The sequence below is a fragment of the Rousettus aegyptiacus genome, unplaced genomic scaffold (assembly GCF_014176215.1).
Source record: "Rousettus aegyptiacus isolate mRouAeg1 unplaced genomic scaffold, mRouAeg1.p scaffold_m13_p_2, whole genome shotgun sequence".
NCBI lineage: Eukaryota > Metazoa > Chordata > Mammalia > Chiroptera > Pteropodidae > Rousettus > Rousettus aegyptiacus.
Window position 1 is genome coordinate 173,338,416 of NW_023416295.1, and position 26,365 is coordinate 173,364,780.

Below are 26,365 nucleotides of genomic sequence, written 5' to 3' on the forward strand. Positions count from 1 at the left end.
GCAGAGTGTGCCCTCCATGTAGCTGACTGCAAGGCTAGGCTCCTGGCTCCCAGATGACATTTCTCCACCCACACGGGCCAGAACTTGGCTCTGCTCCTGTGCTCACAGGGACAGCAAGCTTGGGGAGGCGCGCTGGCATCATTTCTTACATTCCTCTGAATTGCAGTGTTTCCTGAGGTCCTGCGAGTGATGTGCTCTGCTCTTCAGCCTCTAGAAGTCCAGGCGGACTCACTGGAGATACACGCAAAGTACACTCGCAAGGTGCATCCTGGCCTCGGCCCATGCATCACCCCTTGCACGGGGCGCGCTACTAAGCATTTCTGAGCGGGCTGCTCCTTGCCCACCAGCCATTCCTCTTGCTCATAACAGCATTCCGACTGGGGTTCGGGGAGCCCCCTCACCCCTGTGAAACAACTGTCCCTCCCCCGGCTCCTGTTCGGGTTCCCTCTGAGTCTTGAGGCCACCCACCTACCATCTTCCAAGGAGGTCCTTTTATGCCCAGGTTAGCTTAAGACCACACAGCCGTGTGTGGCCCGCTGCTTCCTGACTGAACGGAACACTGTCCCTCTTGACCAGTCGCCTGCAGCAGAATGCAGACGATAAAACTACAAAGCTTAGCCAGGAGCCCGCACCTCTATGAAAGACTGACATGTACACAGAGGCTTCAGAGACCCGTCGGGTGTTCCGACCACTGCCCGAGGCTCAGCGATGCTGACATCTTTTACACCTCTACCCAGAGAAAAACATTCAACTACACACAGAAAGAAATGAATGGCCCAGGTCAAATACATGCTCCTCCATGGCTTCTCTGATCCCTTCCTGCTGGGAGTACCTGCTCTCTCTGAAGGCGTCTGCCACTTCTTACCTTGTGTTATAGTTACTGGAACACAGATATCGCCCCCACTAGGCTGGAGGCTTCCCGACAGCAGAATCGCTGTCTAATTTGCTAAAGGACCCCCCTTGGCATAGTGAAATGTGGCAAACAGACCCACACACTGCCCGGGGTGCTAAACAATTGTTTTTCCTAAATCTATTTCTCCCAATTGTACATATGTTTATATATTTATAAACATACACATGTAGGCACAAATTTACATAGACATACATATATATGTATTTACACATATACACACAGTTAACTATATAAACCTATAAATACACAGTTGTTTCTATGAAAACTATAAGCTGCTAAAATTTTTTAAACTTTGTAAAAATCCTAACTAAATAATAGGTGTAAGACAGGTAAGACAAGTATAAAGGATTGAGTGAAATTTTGTTAAAATCTAGGATTTAGCAACTCAGGTTGCTTCATGCATCTAAGTTCTCAATCCTCTTTAAGCAAAAACCAAATATCAAACACACTAAACAATAGGTGTGGTTTATGCAAGAAAACGGCTGACAGTTCTGATCAGCAAATTCAAAGGAAAAGGTAAATAAAAGGCTGCCACATGAGATACACGGATTTTTTGAGTTAAAAATAAAATGCCTAAACTATGCATTGTGTATTATGATTCTTGCTTTATCCAACTTTGTTAGCTGTCTCACTGCTGTCCAGTCCCAGTCCCACGAGACAAATGCTGAGTGACCACTGGTCAGGTGTCACGTCAAGTACTGGGACGGCGCCACCTCATGGCAAATAAGCTAGAGTAACACTCAGCTGAGTGAGCTGCGCTCAGGCTGAGGGGCACGGGCCTTAGCGGGGCGTTAGAATGTTCTTCCCTGCCAGCGGGGAAAACAGAGCAGCTGCAGAATTTGCTTAAAGAAAAGTACCTAATTCAGAATTCTCAATTTCCAAAAGAAAAAGCCCCGGGCTTCCCTGCAGGTACTCTGAGGCTGACATGCTAACCTAATAAAACTCTGCTCCCTCCTCCTGCTGGCTCCTCTCTCCAAACTGAATCTGCAGATGAAGTGCAAACCCACCTGCCAGGGACAAAAGCCTGGTGACTGTGACCTCTGTGCCTAACCTAGGACAGCTGTTTAGAGACGCCTGATGAAATCATGGCTCCAAGTAGAAAAACCACTCCCTGCACTCGGTGCTTCGGAGCATCTGGGAATAAGGAGCAAAGCAAACGAGAGGAAACGGAAATTAAATTTCTCTTACTTCGCTGGTGCCAAAAGGTTGCAAGGCTTCGACCTATTTGACCGTCACGAGATGAACTGAACCCAGAGCAGGGCGCAGCAGCTCCCACGACAGACAGACGCGACAGACACACGGGCCTCCCGCTGGCACATCGACAATGCCGCCGATTTAATAACGACGAGACTGCAGAGCTAAGTGGTGGTGACTGACTACTTCAAAAGAGGCCACTGCTTGCCCCCAAAAAAGAGGGGGGGGTGGGGGGTAGGTGGCTGGAAAACAAACGTGGAGCTGATACTTCATTCTTCTTAATCAAAATTAAGCCCCAGAGATGGATTTATGTTGGTTTCTTTGTTCTGTTTGGTGACCAAAGGTCAGAAATCCGGCTGCTTCCTATGAAAACGAGACCGGGAAATGTGTGGCGACCAGGTGACCAGAGAGGGGGACTCTCCTTTCAGGAGCATGCCTCTCAGGTGGGCTGGCTCCCCGGGGCTGCTCCTCACGCCAGGACCAGCAGATGAGAGCGCCTGGAGGCCCCGAGGTGGTCCCCGCCTCCGGTCCCCCCAGCTTCACTCCCCTTCACATCCAGACCCGTTCTAGGGCTCAGCAGGGTCGCCCTTCACTAACCAGCAGCCCCGCGCGGCCACACCATCCTCCAGCCCTCGGCTAACACCTCAGAAGGGCCCCCCTCGGTCAAGGGAACAGCACGATGAGCAGCTCCCCGGCTGTCGCCACTTACCCGCCCCCCCACATACACGCACGTCTGTCACCCAGCTTCAGCTGGTTTTAACCGGTGTCTGCCTCTGCATCCTATTCTGGAGAAACGAGCTGAGTTTGAAATGTGAAAAGTGCCCTCACCCCATCCCCACCCAGAAATGTCTGTGGAAAACCATGTTCTCGCCCCAGACTCCACGGCCCTATGACCACGAAGCAACTCCACCCACCTGCACCCACACCGCAACCCCCCCCCACAGGCCGCAGGACTGACGTCCACCACAGTTCACACAGAGCGCGGGCTGCCCGTCTTCATCCCCCACACCACCAGCACGAAGGACCCGTCAAGGTCTCCTGACAGAGCCTCGGGGTCAGGCCCACCGCATGTCCAGAGGCAGGAAGCACGAGCTTTAATTTCAAAATCGACAAGTCCCTGGCTCTGTAGTCTTGATTGAGCAACCCGAAGCTGATTTCTCTTTTTCTGGAATTAATACCAAAAAAGAAAGCATTAGACAAGGGAGAAGAAGCACGGAAAGAAGACCGGGAGACTCAGAAGAGGACAATGAGAGCCAGCGAGGAGAGACTCTGCCCAGGGGAGAAGCAAAGGCGATAGGATGAAGCAAAGTGACGCCCCGGCGTACGCCGCGGCTCGGCCACCGGGAGGCCAGCGAGCCCGGCACACGCCCTGCGACCGAGGGAAGGCTGGCGGCCGCCCCACCGAAGCACGGCGAGAACAAACCCTGCACAGCGCTCACGTGGTGAAACGAAATTAGAAAGAAGGACCCTGGCGCCCCTCCCTTTTCCAGCCGTGCTCCCCCGGGGCCTCTCTGTGTCCAAATTATACACACAGAGAGAGACGCACATCTCCACTTCCTCCACGAAGCCTTCCCTGACTACCAACCCCCGTCTGTGCCCAGAGCCCTCTCCCCTCACACCACTCTGACAGCTGTGGAGTCCACCACCCCCTCAGTGCTTAGTTAATGAGAAGACATTTCCTGTGGCTGGGATGTGTCCGCATCTCTCCCCCAACACCGACCAGGACGGAGCCGTGCACATCGCCGCACTCAGAAAAACATCGGACAGACATCACCACTGACACCCCACTGCAGAGCTGTGTGAGCGGAGGCCAAGTGCTCAGCCTGGCACAGACCACTGGACACTGAGCGAAGGGGCTGCGCCAAGCAGCCCAAAGGTGTGGCATACCTACTGGCCCCACGGGACACGGGACAGATGTGGCTTCCAATCCTGGCTCTGCACTTACTAGCTGTGTGACCCTAAACAAATGGCCTAACTTCCTCTCTGAGCCTCTGCTTTCTTTGTATACAGAGGTGATGACAGCGTTGGCCTGCAGCAGCACAGTGAGTCGGACATCACGATGCCGTCGCATGGTAGGTGCTGGAACACTGATCACTACTGTTGTCACATGGACCGGTGAGCACGCCACAGAGAAGAAGTCCACCGCAAACAACCCTAACCACAGCCAGCTTTCCCCCTCAGGGCCTTCGCTGGCCACCTACAAGGGTGGTTCAAGACCACCCGCTGAGCTCAGGGACAACTACTACACACCCCCTACTGGCACCACGTTCAGAAGGCAGGCGTATGCCAAGAGCAGGAATGGACCAAAATCACCCCCAGATATAAAAGACAGATGCAATTTACTAATCCTGACTCCTACTAACGAAAGGGAAAAAACATTATGAAATGAACTGGAAATTTAATGCAATGGTCCATACGTATCTCAACAACCCATAAGACTCTAGCCTCAGGGTCCACTGGCCAAAAATCTAAATGCTCCTTGGACTACAACTGCTCAGGAGTAAACGATGGACTACAGTGAAATGCAGCAAAATATTTCTAGATAGTTCTCTGTAGTAAGCAGTTTTATTAACGCTTCTCGTCAAACCCTTCTCTTTCAAAAAGACACCAAATGACACTTGATTCATTCTAATCCATGCTCACCCCAGCATTCCAAAGAAACATTTTCAAAAACTCAACTTATGTATTGAGCTTACCATAAAAATTACAATGGCGTCACACACATTTGGGGGGGGAAGGAATGTAAGAACTTAAATCTGTGATCTGAAAGATGGTCAAAGAAATAGTATGTTTTTTTATAAACAAAATAGAAAATTCATTCTCCCAGAGGAAAAAACGATCTATGTAAGCCTTGCTAGGGATTTCAAGGAATCACTGAATGATGCTTTTTAAATGCATCAATATCATTTTCCCCATGAAGCCCTGGGTGCCCGTAGCCACAGACAAACACAAACCAGCAACGCGAGAACTGAGGCTCCTCACAGTATTCGCGCCATGTTTGTTCATCGCACAAACGTTTACATCCAATTATGTGGACTGTGGATTCCAACATAAAAGACAGTCCCTGTCCCCCACCCCACCTGGCTCCCAGCCCGGAGCAAGAGGAACAGCAGGTGGTCAGCCAATCGTACCTTATGCGAGGAGCCCTGGGACAGGTGTGGGCCTTGCACCCTGCGGCCCCAGAGGCAGGATGCCACGGGGGGCAGAGGGACACGGGGTGAAACGAGAGCTGAGTTTTAAAGGACGAGCAGGAGCTCGGCGAGCAAAGACGGCAGAACGGGCATTTACGGCAGAGGTGACGAGAAAGCGCATCTGAGGAGAGAAGAAGAGGTGAAGTTGAAAGAGGAAGCAAGGGCCCGATCCAAGCTTGCATTTTACTGCGAGGGCAGCAGGGAGCTACTGAAGAGTGTTAATCTGATCAAACAGCCCAACTGTTCCCACTACCGATAAGGAAATGAAAACTCAGATGACAATCGCCTAAACCAGTCCTCCTATTTTGGCTCAGAAGAGTTAGTAAAACATGACAAACCCAACTCCTCCTCCAACATTCAGTATGGAGGGCGTGGCCCAAACACTTCTTACCTCTGGCCTTCTCCGTGCCTCGGTTCCCTCACCTGTAAAATGGGCTGCGGCCACCCCACAGGGTTGTGAGGACTGAACGGGTGACACATGCAAAGGGCTTCGAGCGGAGGAAAGCTCCGCTGCTGTTGGGTGCTCGTGACAGTACTAGTCATGCTAGTGCCAGCGGCATGAGTCAAGGCCGACGGCCCAAGGTCCAAAATCCAACGAAGACCCTAGGGCCTCTGTGAAGCAGCTCTGCAGCGGTACAAAGCCAGAGGGGCTCAGACCCCACTGTGACTGAAGAACGAAACAAAAAACACCCACGCCCTGCACACACAGTCACGAAGCTGGGCCCAGCGTGCAGCGACGCTCCCTCGGTCTGACGGCAGGTCACACCGCTGCCACCCACGCAGGTGGCAACGGCCCCTCCCACCTTCCTCAGATGCAGCCACATCCCCAGCCTGGGCCACACCCCACCCACCCAGACACAGAAGGCTTATTGTCCCCTTACCTCTCTGTACCTGGCAGGCCTCCACAGTCACCTCTGGAAGTGAGACACTGCCCAGAACCCAGCCACCAGAAAGTCCTTGAAGCCACAGAATAGAGGGACAGACCACAAAGAAGTCCGGCAGCATCTCCCAGCCCCTTTCCCACACGCTGTTTAGCAACAGCACCTCGGCCATCACAAGGTTTAAGACGCATGTGCAATAAAGAAAAGGCCGGGCTGTGCAACGCTAACGAGAACAGCAAACAGTCACGAAACAGAAGAGGGCTATGTGCCTGAACCGTAATTCCCAAACCTTTGGGTTTCGCTAACTAAAAAACTTCCCCCCAAATCTGGGGGACTTTTCAACAAATAGAGCTGAAACAACTGGATATCCATAGGCGGAAAAATAAACCTCGATCTTCACCTTACGCCATACACAAAAATAACCCGAAATGGACCACAGACCTATACGTAGAGCCTAAAACTATAAAACTTCTATAAGGAAATGAGAAAACATTTGTGACCTGGGATTAAGCAAAGATTTTAGCTATGACACCAACCAAAAAAAGCACAAACCGTAGAACAAATTGACCATGAAACTTTTTAAACTTCTGCTCCTCAAAAGGCAGTGTTAAGAGAATGAAAAGACTGAGGGAAAATATTTGCAAATCACCTATTTGATAAAAGATTTACATGCAGAATATACAAAGAAATCTCAAACCTAAGTACAGATAGTCCCTGCCTTACGCCACTTCGACTTACAATTTTTCGACTTTACAATGGTGTGAAGGAGACACACATCCAGTGGAAACTGTACTTTGAATTTTGACCTTGTTGCCGAGCTAGCGATGCTCCCCAGAGATGCTGGGCGGGGGCACCAGCCTCAGCTCCCAACTGGCCACGCGGTCACGAGGCCGAATCCCCAAGCTCTAGAGCGCATTCGCGGTGCGGGAGGTTCTGCCCGACCACAGGCAGATGCACATGTCCTGAGCACTTCAAGGTGGGCCGGGCCGAGCCATGATGCGCAGTATAGATTAGGGGTCTTGAATGCATTATGGACATTGTATGTTTTCAACTTAAGACGTGTTAATTGGGACATAACCCCGTAGTAAGTGAAGGAGCATCTATAATAAAAAATATAAACTCAATTTTTTAAATGAACAAATGATTTGGATAGTTCACCAAAAAGTAGATATACTGACAGTAAATAAGCACACAAAAGGATGCTTGCTCTACATCAGTCATTAGGGAGATGCAAATAAAAACCACAATGAGACATCATTACAGACCTACCAGAATGGCAAAAATTAAAAAGACTGACCATACCAAGCACTGGTGAAGACGTAGGGAAACGAATTCTCACACACTGCTGGTGGGAATGCAACACGGCTTCGTTAACATGAACATTATTATATCGCCCGCTCCAGAATTTACTCAAGAGAAGTGAAAGCGTATGTCTCTACAAAGACTTGTACGCAAATGTTCATAACAGCTCTATGTGTAATAGTCCCCAATCGAATAGCCCAAATGTCCATCCAGAGGGCAATGGATAAACGAACCACACGTGTGTGCGGCACAGCCATACTCTGGATTAAAAAGAATGAAATAGCGATATGTGCTATCACATGGGTGACTCTCGAAATAACATTGCTGAGTGAAGGAAGCCAGACTGAAAAATGCATAGGCTGTATGACCCCATTTATGTAAAATTCTAAAAGTACAGTGATGGAAAGCAGACCGGCAGCTGCCTGGGAGCAGAGAGGCGGGAGGGAGGGACTAGAAAGTAGCTTGGGGAAACTTCTGGGCATGACGGGTATGTTCCTTATCTTGATTGTGGTGATGGTTTAACGGGTGTATTCATATGACAAAACTTACCAAATTGTACACTTTAAATATGTGCAATTTATTGTCTGTTAATCACACTCAATAAAACCGTTTAAAATTTTGGAGAAAAATTATATAAGGCCGCTAACTTTTCATTTTGTCAAGAAAGAATACTCTTTCAAAACTACCGGCTTTTATCACCAACACTAAAATGACATTTTAAAACTAAAAGGTCACAATTTTATAATAAAAGAGAGTCCTTCCCAAGAAAGACAGAAGATTACACTGTCATTTTTCTCGCATTGGTGAGAACACCATCTCAGACCAGCTTTTGTGACCCTCTGGGCCGGGGACACCGCCGAAGCCTCCACACTCCTCAGGCCGTCCCCCTGCGGTCTCCATCAGCAACCTGCAGCACCTCCTGGAGGGACAGCAGCCAGCGCCAGCAGCGCCCAGGACAGGCACATGTACTGTGGGACACGGCAGCTGCGGCAGTGGCCTGACACAACGTCCCTCCCCTCCTGAGGACAAGTCCCGAGAAGAACGTGCCTGGAGCGCTGCTTTGCTGAAGACGCGACCTAAAGAACAGGTCCGCCCTGGAGCCGGAGTATCTGTACTTGGCTACAAAGAAGGTTCCATACGTCAACGGTAAACCGCTCACCGGGGATCTTTCAGGCTGACATCGGTGGAGCTAAAGCGAAATAAAACGTGAGCTCTAACAAAGACCACGACAGAACCCTTCTGACGCTGTGCCAGACGCCAACAAAATTCAAAAGACCTCAATCAGCCAAGCCCTAGAAAGAGACTCTGTAAAAAGGCAACAGTGCAAGTGGTCCTGCTCCCCTGCGGCTGGTTTAGTGGTGAGAACAACTGGGCAGGGGCCAGGTCTGCTCTGGAACCCCCCTCCACAAGCCCCAGCTGTCAGACAGGGCGGTACCCTGCCAAGCTCTGCAGGGTGCCCTGAGCAGGCAGAGCACGGGAAAAGCACGCTCAATAAGCAAGCACGGAGTTTGTTGTTTCGAGAAACCAAATATACAATGAATCTAGAGCAGCACCCTGTACCACAAAGACCCCCACATGCACTCACGGGGACACTCCAGCCTGTACTCCTAAGCTCCATCCACACACACAGCCACTGCGTGGCCACCTCAGCCTCGCAAACAGTGACATGATCCACCCCAGTGGGCTGCAGCCAGGGAAGAGGCTTACAAAGGTCCTGTACATGAGCAGCTAGGGGGTGACTGGGACAGGGAATTCCGGGGTCTCTGTCACTGTGTATGGTCTAGATAGGGAGGCACAGGTCTCAGGTAGGCAAAACCCTTGTCCTCTCAGATTCCCCACCCCATGGAGAGAGTCACATTGGAAAAGGGCCCAGGACAGAAGTCCTGTGTGGTACACCCACCCCTAGTGCCACAGCCCTGCAGCCAGGGGAAGAAGCCACACAGCTGCCTTCCCCAAGCCACCCCACTCAGAAACCCTACAGGTTCTCTCTCGTCAGCCACCTCATCCTCACGTCCTTAATCTTAGCCATCTTATTGGGCTTCAAACCTAGACGCCCCCAATCCTGCCTTGCCCCCTAGGACTGGAAGCTCCATATAGAATGCCTCCCAGACTCTCTCTCGGGCCTTCTGACCACCGCCCTTGCTCACATAAAGACAGGAGAACTTCCAGCCTTGGGGCTTCTCCCGACCCAACCACCACGGAAGACTGACCGGACGCTGAGCCACAGACCACCCCGGTCCTCCGTATGGGAGTTCGCTGCACAGAAACGTCCATTTAGTCACGTGTCAGAGTAACTCCGAAGGTGCAGCCTTGCGTTTTACACAAGCTGTGGCGAACCTTATAAGGAAACAGAGCTATAAAGTTATTCGATGTAAATATTTAACACACCAGCAGCTGTTGATGCCAGCAGGATGCCAGCAGGATGCCAGCTTGCAAACTCGCAGTCAGAATAATGATTCTGCTATGTCAGGGGCTGAGTCAAGATCACAAACGCTGTTTCATTCCACCCTCTACGGAGGATACAAAGTTTTTTAAAGCAACTTTTCAGGACGTTTCTCTGCACACTGGGCAGTGCCTTGAAACTTAAAGCAAGAAAACAAGTGTCGAGTATGGAAAAACCAGTGTACGTATAAATCTTCAGCCAAGTGTGTCATTTGTGAGGCAATTACTCGGGACCGATGATGGGATCCAGCAGTTCTGCTAACGGTAAATACATGTATCTGGTAACTTCAAGTGTCTATAATGTCTACCATGTTGAGGCCTGAAAGCATGTTCCGCCCATGTTCCATCCTGACAAGGCACTGTGACGTGACTGTCATATAAAGATTAACTTTCTGGCTGCTACGGGAACCAGAGGATGGAGACGGTCTAGAACAAATGGTCACATTTAATTTCTGTTGGCATTTCTGATGATGTCCTCAGAGCTGGTCACCAAGCAACACACTAACCAAAGGTGCACCCCGTGCTTCCCAGCCATGAGGCCTGTCACTGCCCCTCTCAACTCCCAGCTTTCCACCTGCAAAACAAAGTCGTCAGAGGATAAGTGTGATCACACATGGAGAGTAGGGCGACTGGCACAAAATAAGCCTCGGTAAATATTAAATTTTCCAAATCCCTGATGGTGAAGTCAAAACCCAGTTTGAGAAGGTGACAGCTGGAAGGGAACGGGGAGGCTGGCGATGAGCCTGAGCCCCAAGCAGGCAAATGAGGCCTGGCCTCCCGCCCTGGGACAGGGGTCGTCTAACCGCGCTCTGTGGACCGCCTCCCTCCCCCACCAGAACGGAAGGTCTCGGTCTACTGTGTTCCTGCAGTAGCCTCACTGCCTAGAACCTTACCTGGCACGTGACATTCAAACATTTGAATAAATGAATGGGGATTTGTGAATCTGTTGGAATTGCATGCAAAAATGTTTGCATCCATTTTGGCATAGAGAGAATCTATTTTCATGAAACTGTGAAGATCTGAGACCCAAATGCAGGTCAAGAAACACTGCTGGGTTCTAGGCCCATGTCTCAGAACACCAACGACCAAGGTTAGGTGAGTCAGGCAGTAAAGACGCAGAGTGAAATCTCACAAAGAGGAGAGCTTTCCTAGAAAAGAGAAGATTCTCGGGAGCCAGCTGCCATGTCACCGCCGCTCAGTCACCGGCAGGCCCTGACTTTAGGTCCATGGTTTGCATGTGGGAATGTACCTTCCAAACAGAGTCCCAGGTTAAGGAGGGAGTGGGATTTATTCGATTAAAACCAAACAAAACAAAATCATCGTGCACCATGCAGAGCCCCCAGGAGCAACGGGGAGGGTGAGCCAGAATCCACACCTCCAGGAAGCCGAGGCATCCAGCAGACGTCCTTCGACGCCTCTTGGATGTAAGCTCCTTCTTGGCACCCACGGGACTTCAGGCACTCCTGTTTGAACCTACTATGAATTCTGAGCTCCCAACCTTGCTTCCAGTTCACAACTCAGCCCAGCCACACTGGGGGCTCCATCTCCCCCACGTGCCCTGACCTGGGAGGCGTACACAGGCTCTGAAATACGGGGCAGGAAAAAGGCAGCAAGAAACATCTACTGAACCCACAAAAAGGACTCCTTAGGATCAACAGCAAAGTCCCTAGCTCCCTAGATGCACTTTCGGCATTCAGTGAAATCAAGATGGCAAAAGGCTGAATATAAATTCAAGTTTTAAAATGAACCGGTATTTTATGAATCGTTAAGTACAACATCATTTATACACAGTAATATAAAAATGGTGTCTGTGTGTGTACAGGGCCAGTAAAACTTCTGCCTACAAACTACTCCTGGCGAGCACAGCCCTGAATGAGCAGTCCCTCTGCAAGCGCCCCGAAGAGCCAGGGCCCTGTGGGGGACCACCAATGTGCTAAAGGGAGAACCTAATGGCAGATCCGGTCTGAAGAGTGACGAAGCTTCTGCGAGCCTGTTTCCCTCAACTGTAAGTGGGAACCACAGAGGCACGCGGCAGGATGGCCGGGAGGCTCAGAGGCACACCCATGGCTGCGCCACGTGGGGCTTTCCAGGTGCGGCACTGTCTCAGGTGTGGGGCACAGTCATTCGACCAGTGCTCACAACAATCCTATCCTCATCCCCACTTTAGAGGTGAGGAAACTGAGGTGCAGAGAGAGGCAGTGGCTGGCCCGAGGTCCCACAATAAACTGCAGAGCTGGGATTCCCGCCCAGGCAACCTGCCCGCAGAGCTGCTGATGTAACAGTGTCTCCTGCACATACCCACAGCACGGGCGCAGGGCAGCTTCAGACCCACACCTGGAAGAGCAAAAAGGAAAGTAAGAAATCCAGAAGGAAATCAAAGTAGCATTAAAGGTAAAATAAAGATAAGCATGGAAATTACTCTACGAAGTATTTGTCAGTTTCACAAAAGCAGACACACTCCAGCACTCCAATGACCCAGTCGCATTAATATTTTCCATGACTTATGAGGAAAGGACAAAAAGAAGCTAAGAGCCTGTGCCTCGGGCTTGGTCGTTACCATCGGGCTTAGCTGAGAAGCCTTAGGGATGACTCGGGGCCTCCGTCCAGCCCCGCCAGAGCCTTCACCACGCACACAACCAACAGCTCAGCCAGTTGTCCAGGCAACAGCCAACGTAGACTTGTTTAGGCATAGGTGGAAACCAGGGCAAAGTACAATTTCCATACTTGCGATACAAACACCGACTGCCAAACATTGAGCAAAGCATTACTCTAAAATTTGGAATTATTGACAGAATAAACACGGGCGGAGAGGGGAGGCAGGAAGCCAGGCAATGCCGGCCGAGCCAATGCAGTTGGGTGAGCCCCACGGTGCTGGCACCAAAAACCCACTTGTGCCCGGGAAACAAGACTCTTGTTGTGCTTCTGCGTTGCTTGTGATCATTTCCTCTTACTTCTACCTTACTGTGTAGTAATGTCTTTTTTGTTTTGTTTTCTTGTGAATGTCAGCATTTCTTAGCAAGGATAAGAGGAACCAAGAAAAGAGCTTCTGTCTGTAGTGAGGCCAGAGAACTAAAGGGGAAGCAGCCCCCGTGGGGGAGGGGGCATAATGGAGAACCTGCCGGAATCCAGGGGCGGAAACGCAAGGGGGAGAGCTGAGGTCCAGACACTGCTCCCCACCTGAGCTCCCTTCTTGTCCCTCCTAAGTAAGGTTTCCTTTGCAGACTCTGGAAAATGAGCCACCAGGAAAACAGGACTCCACTCAATCTGAGGGTGAATTCCTAAAGGACAGCAGCAGGGGGAAAAGCCAACCTATGGCGAAGGGACACAGGGAAAAACACGGTGACTTCAGAACAGTAAAACGAACGAGCAAACAAAAAAGACAGAGAGAAAGAGAGAGAGAAAGCACCAACCCTATGACCCGCACAATACGTTCTTCAAGGTGTGTGTCTAGCAACGAACAGAGCTACGGGCATCCGAGAGGGCAGCATCGACGAGGTACTCTGGCAAATAAATCGGAGGATCCCAAGATCCCACATCAGCTTAAAGGGTGCCCCAGGGCAAACAACCTTGCAGAGTCTTTCCCAATATGGAGACTGGAAGTGAAGAAAACAAGAACGAATTCTAAGAAACACTGTGGTTCGGAGTACCCGGCGACTGGGCTGATGAAGGCAGGCAGCCACAAAAAACATTCACGACCCTGGGAATGGAGAACCTCAGCTCAGGTGGTTAACACATTAATTAAGTAGGAAGGACTTTTTCAAACACTGTTTCTTGCTTAAAAAAGTAAAGCATCTGATTCAAGTAAAACGATATCCAGAAACTTAGGAAGGAAATGTGACTCATTTAAGAAACCCTCACAAAAGTTTCTTATCTCACAGATACTTGGAAGTTCTAAAGGCTAAGGCATCTTAAAGAGAAAGAATCTGTCAACATTTTCACCCATAGATATCAGAAAAATAAACTCACAAGCAACAGAGCAGGCTTTCAAAACCTTGTAAGATGTGCAGATCCTTTAATCCAGCACTTCTATTTCTGGGAATTTATCCCCAGGAACTAGTTACACAGATTAAAAAAAAGAAAAATGAAATTGTCAACTGAAAATTCACCTACAATAGCAAAGAAAGTGGAAATAACCTAAAATGCCCAGGATTGGGGGGGGGGGGGGCTGTTTTAATCTTATTACAGGATTATGCAACCATCAAGTCTTTTTAAAGACATCCGTAAAAGCATGAAAAATTTTGATAAAATTTTTAAACAAATTTGAATTATATAATCATAACAATGTAGTGAGTGCAGGTTTAAAAGCCTCTCTCCCCTGTCTACAACCTGAGTGACCTTGGACTAAGTACAGGATCTCACTACCTGCGGCGTCTTCATGTTCAAACTAGTAACCTCAGAGGTGGACAGAGGCAACACACCTGCCTCGCCTCTTCTGAAGCCTGGAACAAAGTAGGCAGTTGGTAGGTGGCAGCTGTGGCTTCTACGATACATAATAAACCCCTGCGTGTGCGCAAGGTAAAATACAAAGAGAGTTCTTCACTCAGAAAACTGTTTTCTATGTTGTACCTTCAATATTTAAAAGGCCTAAAAAATATGAAAAAAAAAAAAACACTTCCGACAGAAAAATGAAGATTATCCAAAACATAAAACAAGCATTGGCTCTAATTTACCTGCACAAACAATCTTTATTTGATATCACGATGTCAACAAAATGTGTAGCTCTTTCACATTTTTACAAAGCGTGGAGCAAAAGCAGTGCTCTACAGAAGTGGAATGTCTTCTCCCCCTGCTAACTGCTTTATAATAGCATGTGACACCTTTCAAAAGGCAGCGAGTGGAAGGTGAGGCAAGAGCACTCCTGAGCCAGGCCCTCCGCATCCTCGGGCAGGGGCGGCAGGGCAGTCAGGGAACAGGTGGACAAACCCGACCAGCGCCCGGGCGAGGCTGCCTCTCCCTTTCTTCCCTTATCTCCCTGCTGCATAAACTATAACAAACTTTCAGATTATCTTAACCAAGTTAGTTGCAGGCACAGATCCTATCTTAAATAAAACAAAAGACCACATGACTTGCCTTGTTTCTGCTTCTGAGAGGTGGGGAAGATTACCTTTTAAACATTATTTTCATATTTGCAGGTGAGTGACTCAGAATTCACTTATTCAAGGCAGCGAGATAAGTGAAATGAGTGTGCTTGGGAGCCAGGTGGAGGGTTAGCTCTGATAGCATGCCTGAGAAGGTCATGTCCTCTCCCAGCACTTCAGCTTACCCATACGAAGGGCGGAGTTAACGCTACCTTGTGCAAGAATTAAATGAGGAATGGAGAGCTTCTTGCATGGTCTCTCAGAAACCCCCGAACTCAGAGGCCTGTCCCAGGAGCCCTGATCTGCCCCCACTCCTGATCTGCCCCACCCTCGCCTGGTCCACTCACTGCCCAGGCTCCTTAGCTGATGATACCTGTGCTGGTGTAGAGGTCACAATTGCTTCCCTGATTAAAACATCGTCGTGTCCATGCTAATGGGCACCCAGGCAAGCCAGCTCCATCCTCCAGCAATCAGTCAGCTACGAAACCCACTAATAGTGGGCTTGGAGGTCCCGGTGGGGAGCAGGGCCTGCTCTGTGGTTCCTCTGAAGACCACAACTCACAGACTTGGCACACTCAGTTGGCAACAATATAATTGGATACCATGGAACACAAACGTAGTTTAAAACATAAAAATGTTCACAAACTATGGTTTGGACATCAGTATATAATAATAAAAGTTCATTCGGTGGAAAAGGAAACTTCAAAACACTAGCCACAGTTTATTCTGCATGTTGAAGACGGCGCACCAGCCCCAGCAGAGGCCCCATAACTAGGCTCCCAGGGAGCTAGGGACTTGGACTGAGGCCTGTGTGGGGTCTTGGCCCACCGGCCTCAGGCAAAACCACCCACCCTCCAATGCCCTTCTTTTTCTCCTCTGAACAACGAAGAAGGGAGCAAACCAACCAGCATGCTCTGTAAACAAAATGAGGGCTATGGAAAGTTCTCGGTAAACTGCAAATGCCTACACAATCAACCTGGTTTTATATATATTTATCCTAATTATAAAGTCAAGTTATTACTTAAATATTAAAGGGCAATGGTATAGCCTGGAAAACAAGAAATTTTCCATCATTCTACAACCCTGGCATTGTTGCTGTATGTTATTTTAATAACATTTTACCCGTGATCAGTGTACACATAGCTTTATAATTTCCTTTTCCAGTTTTCATATCTTTTATCACCTAAGTATGAGTTACCATCCCATATGCTCCCTTCCAACTCTAAGAGTCACTAAGTCTAGTCACAGTCACATCCCATTCCCAGGGTCAGGCTTTCTATAACCTATAACACTCAACTCAGGCACAGAATCACCAACCGAGAGAGAGCAAAGGCCTCTGTGTGACAGGGTAGCCCTTGAAAATCAGAGAGGCTATGGCCACCTTCAGGCCTTCACCCCAACAAAGAGGACAGAAGCTCAGAGGTGACGAGAAGAAGGGAATCGGGCCGGTAGGGCCAGGATGGGGGGTACTCCACACAGGGCCAGAGGCCTCACCCATATCGACAACCTTGACAGCATTCTGTGACCCAGATCACCAAAGAAAGTTCCACATACATAAATAGACTTTGGCTGGAGAAGAAAATAACACGTTTCGGGATGATTTTCAATAAAACTGGACAACATAACATTGACTTGGACACTTTAAAGGTAGTACAGTTCACCTCATTAGCAAATTCACTTAAGTAGACATCGGACTTTGAGCAATACCGAAGTTACTGGGCCAGCGCCACAGGCCAGGACAGATGCTGTGCTCTCGGGTCCATCACCTCGCACTGCCCTCCATCAGCCTGTCAGCATCGGGTTTCAGAGATGTTGAAGCATTTGGCCAAGGAAGGCCACACAGTCACCTAAAGGTGGAGTAGAACCCCAACCCAGGCCTGTGTGACTCTGACCACGTTACCTCCTTCCTGTGCCTTCCTGTGCCATCCCCTTTTTTCTGCAGGAAAGGCAGGGCAAGTTACATACTGACTGCATGGATTTGTGAGCACAAATCACATGGAAAGAGAAGCAAAACTCAGGCAGCTGCCACATTACCAACCAAAAATGTAAACGCAGGCAAAGAAACACAGTCTAGACTGATGCCAAGCCCGTCTGGGAGCCTCTTTTGTCAGACTTTAGCCACTGCTCCTAGAAACATTGATATCAATCCTCGAGTCTCTGGGGACATAGGTGACCTTTGTTAAAATGAGCCACCTGAACCACCCCTCCGCCACCTGCATCCTCGACTTGTCAACTGCCTTCCCACTTCTGCACAGAGCTTCCACCTGCTGTGTCTACTACCCCGAAACGGCTCGGCGTGGATCTCCATCCTTCGGGAGGGGGCGCACGACCCGAGCCTGCCCACCAGCCTTCCTTCCCTCCACCCTCGGTGGCTCCTCTCGCGCCAGCCACTTACGCCCAAGGTGCTCTGCAGCTCTGCGCCTCTGCCTGGCCTCTCCTTCCGGTCACTGCCGCCTGGAAAATGCCTGTGGACCTGGCAAAACCACTCCTAAGTCACCTCCCTCAAGGTCGGCTCTCTGCAGAGTTCTGAGGACAGTCACTCGCCCTTCTCAGTCTCCTCTACTGTGTACACGCTATTTGCTACTGTCACTATGAAACGTGACTGCTTCTAGGCCCGCCTCCTGACTGAGCTGCCTCTACAGAGTTCCAGAGTCACCTTAAGCTTGAAACCCCAGAGCCGTGGTTGGAGCCAGGTGCCAGGGGCACTGCACACACAGTGGCCAGGATGGTCCCCTCCAACCCACCTCAGTCACTTCCCTTTGCCCACATACACTCCCTCCGAAGCCTCTCAGCCCAGAAATTAAAATAAAAAGCTGGCACTTCAACAAAGCAGCCTCACTAAAGGCAATCCCGAGCTCACTACTGACAACCCTGCCCCCCTATCAATATGTGAACCGCGGGCCGGAGGCCACTGGCAGAGAAGGGCTGACCTGCAGGTGCGGTCTCCCGGTCAGAGCCAGTGCTCACACGCACAGTCACGGAGCTAACGAAGGGGGCTTCACGGCAGGTCCGTGGTTAACTGGACGCCAACCCTGCACATGGCAGCAGCTTACACGCTTCATCAGGGGCCTTGCCCTCTGACAGCCTCATCTCCTGACCAGGCTTCTACTTTGGAAACTTTCGATTGCTCAATGTAGAATTCACTGACTGCCTCTACGCCTCCGCCAGTTCCTCTCTCTAGTGAGCGATCCGCTTAGGGAAGCTGACACGTGACGTCAGGCTCCACGTGCAGTGTCCAAGAGGCTGCGTGTGTCCGCCTCGCCCTCTCGGGAACCCTAAAGAAACGCATCGTGAAACGAACAAATGCCTTTCTTCATGCTTGGACAGTGAATGATGAAGGTCCATCTCCTTACAGGTGTCGGATGTGACAGGACAGGACAGGAGGACACATGGACACACATGCACGCGTACACCACCCTGGGACCCCCATGTCAAGTATGTGAAACATCCTCATGACAGATCATTCTTTCATCAGTAATAAACCGTCTAACACCTATGAGGCTTTGAAGTTTACTCTTAGTATGTAGGCATGAGATCTTTATATAGCTCACACTCTGTACTGTCAATAAACTGGAAAAAAATCAGTCCTTAAAATATTCAGAATCTAGCCAGAAGGCCCCAAGAAGCCACTGTTGGACAGTCTTGGTCATTGGCACAATCCATACTCAATTCTCAAACCCACCCAGCAGCTCTGGGCCAAGGGAGGGGCCTCCAGGCTGCAGGGAATGTCTTGTCTGTGAGGACATATTTGGATGAAACAAGTCAAAGATTTGTAATTTTCACTTAACATTTATTTCACAAGTTTCTCAAGTGCTAAGCAACTGGGAAGTAATCACTTCAATGTACTCTTTAATTGGTAAACATTAAACAAGTCAGTTCAAAACACTCAAATATTACAAATGTGTCCCTATGGAAAATATGGCAAGAAAAAAAATAACAAAAACAAAATAAGTCACCTTTTGAAGGCGAGGCAGAAAGGTGTTTAGTGATCCAAATTCAGACAATAAACAGTCCTTTCAGCGGATGAACAAATAGTTTCCTCTGCAAGTGACACATTCTGGGATATTTGCACTGCCAAACATAACTCGTAATGACAACCACCTAGGAAATAAAACCTAATGGAAAAAAACCCAAGCTGGCAACCAGAAGCCTCGGTTCTGGTCCCAGGGCAGGCCTCTGGCTGTGTGATCCCACTAAGGTGGTGGCCTGCCTGGTACCCCTTTCTTTAACACAAAAAAGACTATCCCTCACCACCCACACCACTCAGAAAAGTTTTAAGGACAAAAAAATGAGAGGTGAAAACGCTTTGGAGTGTGTCCTCTATAAATACAACTCATCATTATTATTAGCTCAAAGATGACCGGGAAAATAGGATTACAGAATATTAGAGATGAGACAGATGATCCAGGAGTGTTTCACCTGGGTCCAGGCCTCTGAAGCTGTCCGCATGTGTGCTTGCTGGGCTGGAGCCCATACTTAGCAGATTCTCAAGGGTTAAGAACCTATACGTCCCTCATTTTACAAATATGAAAACTGAGAACCAAGACAATGTGATCGTCTCAGGCCTCAGGGTTAGTCAGGGAAGGGCCAGACAGAGTCATCACCCGTCCTCCTCCCACTCTACCATCCCACATTTCTAGGGAGGAAAAAAGTCACAGAAACCTCACGGAGTCATACGGTATGTTACACAAGCCACCATACACTTGGTTTCTAACATTACAGCAAAGTTTCTATCCTTATTTTTCCTTCTTAAGGCTTCTTGCTAAGGCCTGTGATAGCTGAGACTGCACTGTATTCCTTTCTGTATTCTCATTCTGTCTAGTTCAGTGCCTGGAGCCAGGAAACAATTAAATGATTTAATATCGAAATTTTTAAAAAATTACATTTATGCACTGTTATATGTCAAATATATTTCAATTTTTAAACATAAAGATTTTATTCTAGGAAACAAAAAAGACATGGGACTCTGTTTTATCAAGCAAACAGATAAATGTGCAAACATAAGAATACACGAGTCAATACATAACTAAAGAAAGGAGTTTTTGTTGTTGTTTTATGTGTGTTTTTAATCAAAATACCAAAGCTTGTGCTTTTAGACAGCAGTTTTCCCTCAAACAGTTACCTCTGGAACTACACATACATCAAGAATGTTGCATTGCACAGAATACTTTCAGAATTCTTTTAAGACTGTCTCCAGGAAGCAGACAGCATAATCATCTGAATGTTAAGGAATTCCTTTAATACTGATACTAAATCCTGAAGGAATTCCTACGCAGCCGTCCCAGGGACCACCACTGGGACCAGCCAGGAGTCTAATTTCAGGCACTGACAATGCTTTCACTGACAAGGTAAGTGAAAGATCACTGCAAGGGCCAGAAAGAAAGGTAGCTACCTGTGGAATGCAAACTGATGTCACAACTAAGGCGTTGCGGCCCTCAGGTATGCAGCTGCAGTTCCATGCAATCTAATTGGAAAGAAACTGAGCCAGCACTATCACTGGAGGGAAGGTGGTCATTACTCCTATAATCTGCAGGGTGGCCTCCACAAAGCCACCATTACAATGTGATGGCAGATAAGAAGGCAGGCCCAAGTCAGCTGAGAGGTTCAGGTGAGGGTGGCCAGAGAGCATTTGGTAAATACTAGCAGGATCTCTGAACACAAAGGTGCTATTATTATTATTAAGGAATCTATGCAATCTTTTTGATATTCCATAACGCCCTGCTACGACAGATGACCTGAAGGAATCAGGAAGCCTGAATATCATGTTCTTAACTTAGTCTGTATGGACTTCGAAGTGAATAGAGATGAAACAAAAAACTTAAGGACAGACACCCCCCAGTGCCCACCCCCAAAATGGCCAGGCCATCAGAGATCTGCACTGGGTACCGGGACTGGAGAAAGCCAACTTATTTCCCAGGAGCAGGCTGTGTTCAAAACCCGGAAACTGTTTTGACATATGCATACTTTTATTCTACTTCAACATCGCAACCTTATACATTTGAGACTAAAAGTAATAAAGTTCTAGTTCCCAAACAGCATGAGCTAAGAATGCCATTTCCATTCAAACGAGTTTTTATTCTTCTCCAAAAAAGTGAATAAAGAGTCAGACCGAATCACTCATCTACTCCTGTGTGTTACATTACTTTCTCAAGTAATAAATATCATCAGCCTAATGGCCAGTTTCTTTGAAGCTTCAGGACAATTGTTAAAAGAGAAACACACCACAGAGAAGTTTCTAATGGAGTAGCCTCGTATCTCAACTAGCACAACCACCAAGGAGGTTGCCAGACTCTGGAATTAAGTTTAAATGCACAGAGATGAGAGCTTCCTGAGTGAATCACAAGAAACCCAAGTTGCACTGGCTCCTATTTAATGCCTCGGTAAGGAGGCTGCAGGCGGGCTTGTGAATGGAGTGGAAAAGAACAGTTCGGGCGAGACTGGGAGGGCTGGCATTCCACGAGCACCCACCTCATTGCTCCCTTGCCCTGGGCTCCAACCCCACAAGGAGGGTTAAAACAGAACTTCAGCTATGGGGATCACTGCAGAGGGAGGAACCGCAAAAGAAGGAAGGAAGGTGTGAGCTCACTGTCTGCAGCTCACGTTTAAATTTTTTGAGCTAGTCTCTTGATTTTCACCAGGACAGCCAGGGAGTGTTTGGTAAACAGTGTAATGAGTAGCCCTGGAGACTGTGAACAGCCTACTGGCCTCAACCCCCAAAACACAGGGCAGTTGGGGTAAAGGAGAGAAGGCCCGGGAAGGACACCCACTTGAAGACCACCTCCCCTCCATCACCCAACCAGAGAGCGGCGTTCTCAAAGGCTGCAGCTGTGTGGGGCTGGAGACGACAGCCCAGCGCTCTCCCCTGTCCAAGTCCTGCAAAGAAAACCGGTGGAGCCGAAACCAACGAACCACTGAAATTCAGCAACCGAAATCTCTCCCTCCGCAATCCTGGACCTCCGGGGAGAGCCGGGCGGGCTCGGAAACCCAGGAGGACGCCGCTCACGTTTCTGAGAGCCGGCGACAGTCCGGGAAAACTCCGAGGGCGGACGCGCCAACACGGCCGGCCTCTCCGGCCTGTCCCCCCAGTCCCGGGACCTGCTCGCAAGGGAGGTCTCTGCCCCCGCCCCCCACGGAGCGCCAGGAGAGGGCCAGGGAGGGTGGGGAGGAAGGAAGCGGAGGACGGTCATCAAGGCGCCCCAAGAAGCGCATCCGCGTTGGGGCCCGGCCCGCTCTCTCCGCCCCCTCCGTCCAGGCCACCCTCGGACCGAGCCCTGCCCTCCCGGGGGCGCTTCCCGGCCACGCGCCCCGGGGCTCCCCTGCGGCCCGCGGCCCGCGCCCCTCCCCGGGTCTGCCCTGACGTGGCGCGGCGCCGCGTCCGCGGCGGCCCCCGGACCCCGCGGGCCCACTCCCGCGCTCCCCGCCCGCGCCCCGCCGCGGGCCCACGCCGCCGCCGCCGCCGCCGCCCCCCGCCCCCCGGCCCACGCCGCCTGCGCCCGCGGACCCCTCGGCGCGCGCGGCGGCCGGGAACACACCCCCTCCGCGGCCACAGGAAGTTCGCGGAGCGCGGCGGCCTGACAGGGCGCGGGCCCGGCCGCCCGCGAAGCCCCAACCGCCGCCGCGCGGCCCTCACCTCGGCCGCCGCTCGCCCGCGGGCCCGCCGCGCACCCCGCTCCGCCGCGACGGCGCCTCCAGCCCCGGCTCCGGCTGCGGCTGCGGCTGCGGCCCGGCTCCCGCTCTCGCTCCGGCAGCGCTGCCCGGCCTTACCCTGCCCCGCCGCGGCCGCTTCTGCCGCCAGCGCCGAGCGCGCCGCGCCCGCGGCGCTCGTCCCATTGGCTCCTGGGCGCCTGGCTCCGCCCCACAGCTCCTTCGGTGCCTCTGATTGGGCCAGGGGAGCGAGGAGTGACACGCCCCTAGCGCGCAAAAGGGATCTCTCTTGGGCGCCATTGGCGGCTCCCCCTGTCAATCAAAGGGGAAGTGTCTACTTAACCAGCTGAGAGGAGGGTGGTGACCCGCAGTGATTCAGAATCTGTGGACTGCGAGATTTCGCAGCTTTGCGAGCACCCCGGGGTGGGTGGCACCGCAGGGCAGGCAGCGCCGCACCTGACCGAGAGTTCGGGGAAGTCTTTCTAAAAGTTTCCTCCCCCTAGGGCACTCAGAGAAGCCAGTGCCACCAGGGCTTCCTCAGACGCATGCCACGAGAGTGTTTTCTACTGGAACAGGCTCAGTTTAAGGAGGGGCAGAGAGGTGTGTGTGTGGAGGGGGCGGTACAGAACCCAAGGGAGGGCTTTGGCTACTGATGCCGGGTAACTTGCTGGGGTGTGGCCCGGAATAAAGAGTAAATGGCAGAACCAGGATTAGAATCCGGGGTCAGCCTGACCCCAGGCCTGTTCCACAGCACCACCTTGAAAACAATTATGAGGACGGTGTAACAAAATATGGGAAAATGCTTAAACAAAAAATGTGACAAGAAAAAAGCTGGATACAAAATGGTGGGGACTCTGAAACTGTGACTCCTGTGCCGGGCCTGGAAGAGAGTCCATAAGACAGAGAACTGTTCCCTTCCTAAACCGTTCTGTTGCATTGTGCTTACGATAATAACTGAGAAAGAAAGAAAAGGTAGCATCATGCTATGCCGGTCTCCAGGACTCGGCCCACAGGGACCACTCTGCCACCTAAAAACACCTCTGGAGCATGAGCGCTGAACCCAGTCGTCAGCTGGGGGGCTGGCCCCCTAAGATCTGGGTGAGTCCCACCCGCATAGCAATTCCAGAGTCCCTCCCAAGGGTTCCGAACAGTGTCTGTCACCTCTGCCTTCCCCATATGCCCACTGGTCCTCAGCATCATCGCCATGTCCATTTACACACACCTCACACTGATCCCCAGTCACACCAACTGCAAGGCTAGCAGGGGGTTCCTGCAGACTGGGTGCTGCAGGAAGCCTTTGAGCCTGGTGCTGGCTGGCAACACAACTCCTGAGCTCTTTTGGCCTCCTGGCCCAAGAGGTCACCACCTTGCCATGTGACCCATGCAGCGCTCCCTTCTTTTCCCATCTTTCTTGGGACAAAACCCAATTTCCTCTCATTTCCTTCCACACAGCAATTTGACACTGTTGCTGAGCACTTTGGTTCACATCTTCTGTCCCAGCAGCTGACCAGGGCATTTTTCCAAAGAGAGCTCCCCTTTGCTAGCTGCAAACCAATTTTGATCCCCACAAACATTTCACAACGTTGCATCCGACCTCCTCCTCCAGTCATATTCAAACCAGCCTGGAGCCCAATCCTGCCTTCTCCCCTTCCCTACTGAGGGGCATTGGGCAAGTCACTGACGTTCTGCCCTTCTGTGTCCCCATCTGTGACACAAGGATGCTAGCAAAGCCTTCCTCACAGAGCTATGGCGAGATGTAAATGGGCAAAACAGGGAAAAGCATGGAGAGCGACTTGGCGCTCAGGTGAGTGCTCAGATTCTGAGCAGTTAACATGTGGTCACACTTTGTCAACTGCCATTTTGCTTCCTCTTTCCCACAAAATGTGCCCATTATCTGGGTCTGGAACCAGCACTGAGCAGGTTAGTCCTTTATTAGCCATTTACTACTAAGCAGCCAGGAGAAACAGACAGCCCAGGCTAAAATATACTTTCACAGTGATCAAAACATCTTCAAAAATTAAAAACATCCAGATATAGTTGTATTCCTAGTAAAAGTCTTAGACAGTGATATACCTGCTCCTTTCAATTAAAAAAAAAAAATCAAAGTCTGTTACAGACATTCACACGATAATTAATTCCAATGTGCAGGGGGGGGCGGGGGGTGGGTAAGAGAGGGGTGGACCTGGGTCCTACTCAGGCTCCTGGGAAGACCCTGCAGGGACAGAGTCCAGAAGGGCCAGAAGAAAGGCCTCCCACTGAGGGACAGCCATGACCCCAGAGGAGGAGAAACCCTCCAGCAGGAGGGCAATGACATTGAAAGCAGTGATATCTAAGTGAGCCAAGGCAGATGGAAATTTTGAGAGCAAAGGCCCAGTGGCAAGTTATCCTGCTCTCCCAAGGAGAGAGGAGGGTTCCACTTGGCTGGGGCATGGCAGACAGGAGAAGTAGGGCGGGAAACGGTGGGGAGGGCAGCTGAGCAGTGAGTAGCTGTGCGATGGGGACAAGTTGCTTTGCCACTCCGGGTCTCACACGCTCTCCCCTGTGAAATGGGGCTTATCACAGCATCTAGTGCTCAGGAAAAGTTGGAGGATTCTTGAGATGGCACCTGTGGTGACCTTAGGAAATACTTGGCCCAGTCTGTGGCTGAGTGCGTCCAAGAATCTGTATGCATTTTACAAAAGTGCTCTTTAAAAAACAACAAAAACAACCCAGAACGTGCTGTGCACCATGAATATTCTGGAGACACCAAAGTATTAAGTGTTGAGCCCAGAGGAGTACACTTCTGCATACACCTCAGAATGAGGCTCTCCCCTGCCAAGTCATGTAAAGATCTGAATTCCTTGTAAATGTGCCATTGATCAGGAGGCAATTACCCCAGGCTTTCTTGCTTTGTTCTGTTTTGTTTCGTCCTGGCCTGCGCAAGTCTACTCATGTTAAATCGCACCAGTAAGAACACGGCTCCACTCATGGGTACCACACTGTGCCATGTCCCACTCAAAGCCACTGGGCAAGACTTGTGGTCCCAGAGCCTCCTCCCATGCAGGATATGGTCACATCATCGGGACAGCCATTTCCCAAACCAGGCATCTCCAGGACACCCTATATTAGGAGCATCCCATTTTCTACAAGTTCCTCAATTGGTTCTTGTATCGCATACATTTTGAAAGCACTGGTCTGGAGAGACACTTGTAACTTATACTAAGTGGAAAAACTCATTTTAGGGTTCAGGGTTACAATGTTGCCATTGGGACCAAAGTAAAATAAGTATCAACAATGAAATCGATACAGTAAAGTGACTGAAACTTTACATGAAGATCTAAAGAAGCCCAGACTTTATGTGATACACTGTAAAGTATTTTCTGCCACATGGCGAAGACAGAAACTCCCTCAGGAACTCCTTTCTTGAGTTCCCAAAATTTAGGGGGATGAGGAGGTCTTGGGATACAGATAACGATTCCATTCTGAAAATGAAGTATCATCTTACCCTTCTTTATGGGCTCCTCGGATGAGATTAATTGAAAATCATCTTATGATTGTAAGCAAGATTTTTTTTTGTTTTACAATGGTATCATATGCTACTATTTCTATGAATCTGTATTTCCTTAATACAAATAAAATTAGCTATCGAAGCTAATTTTTTAAAAAACTGCAACAGCCTCGAAATGTGAATTCACCAGAAAAGTCACTTTGTTCTTATTGGTTCACTCTATAACAAATAAA

The 26,365-nt window shown here is 50.0% G+C and overlaps 1 protein-coding gene across 1 annotated transcript in view; it reads right to left on the reverse strand.

Annotated features, from left to right (window-relative positions):
- Positions 1 to 22,759, reverse strand: part of PACSIN2 (protein kinase C and casein kinase substrate in neurons 2) — a 96,422-nt gene extending 73,663 nt beyond the window's left edge. The window contains exon 1 of the mRNA XM_016135780.2: positions 22,632 to 22,759. The gene's annotated coding sequence lies outside the window, so the exon portion shown is untranslated. The remainder of the gene's footprint in view (positions 1 to 22,631) is intronic.
- Positions 22,760 to 26,365: the final 3,606 nt, after the last annotated feature.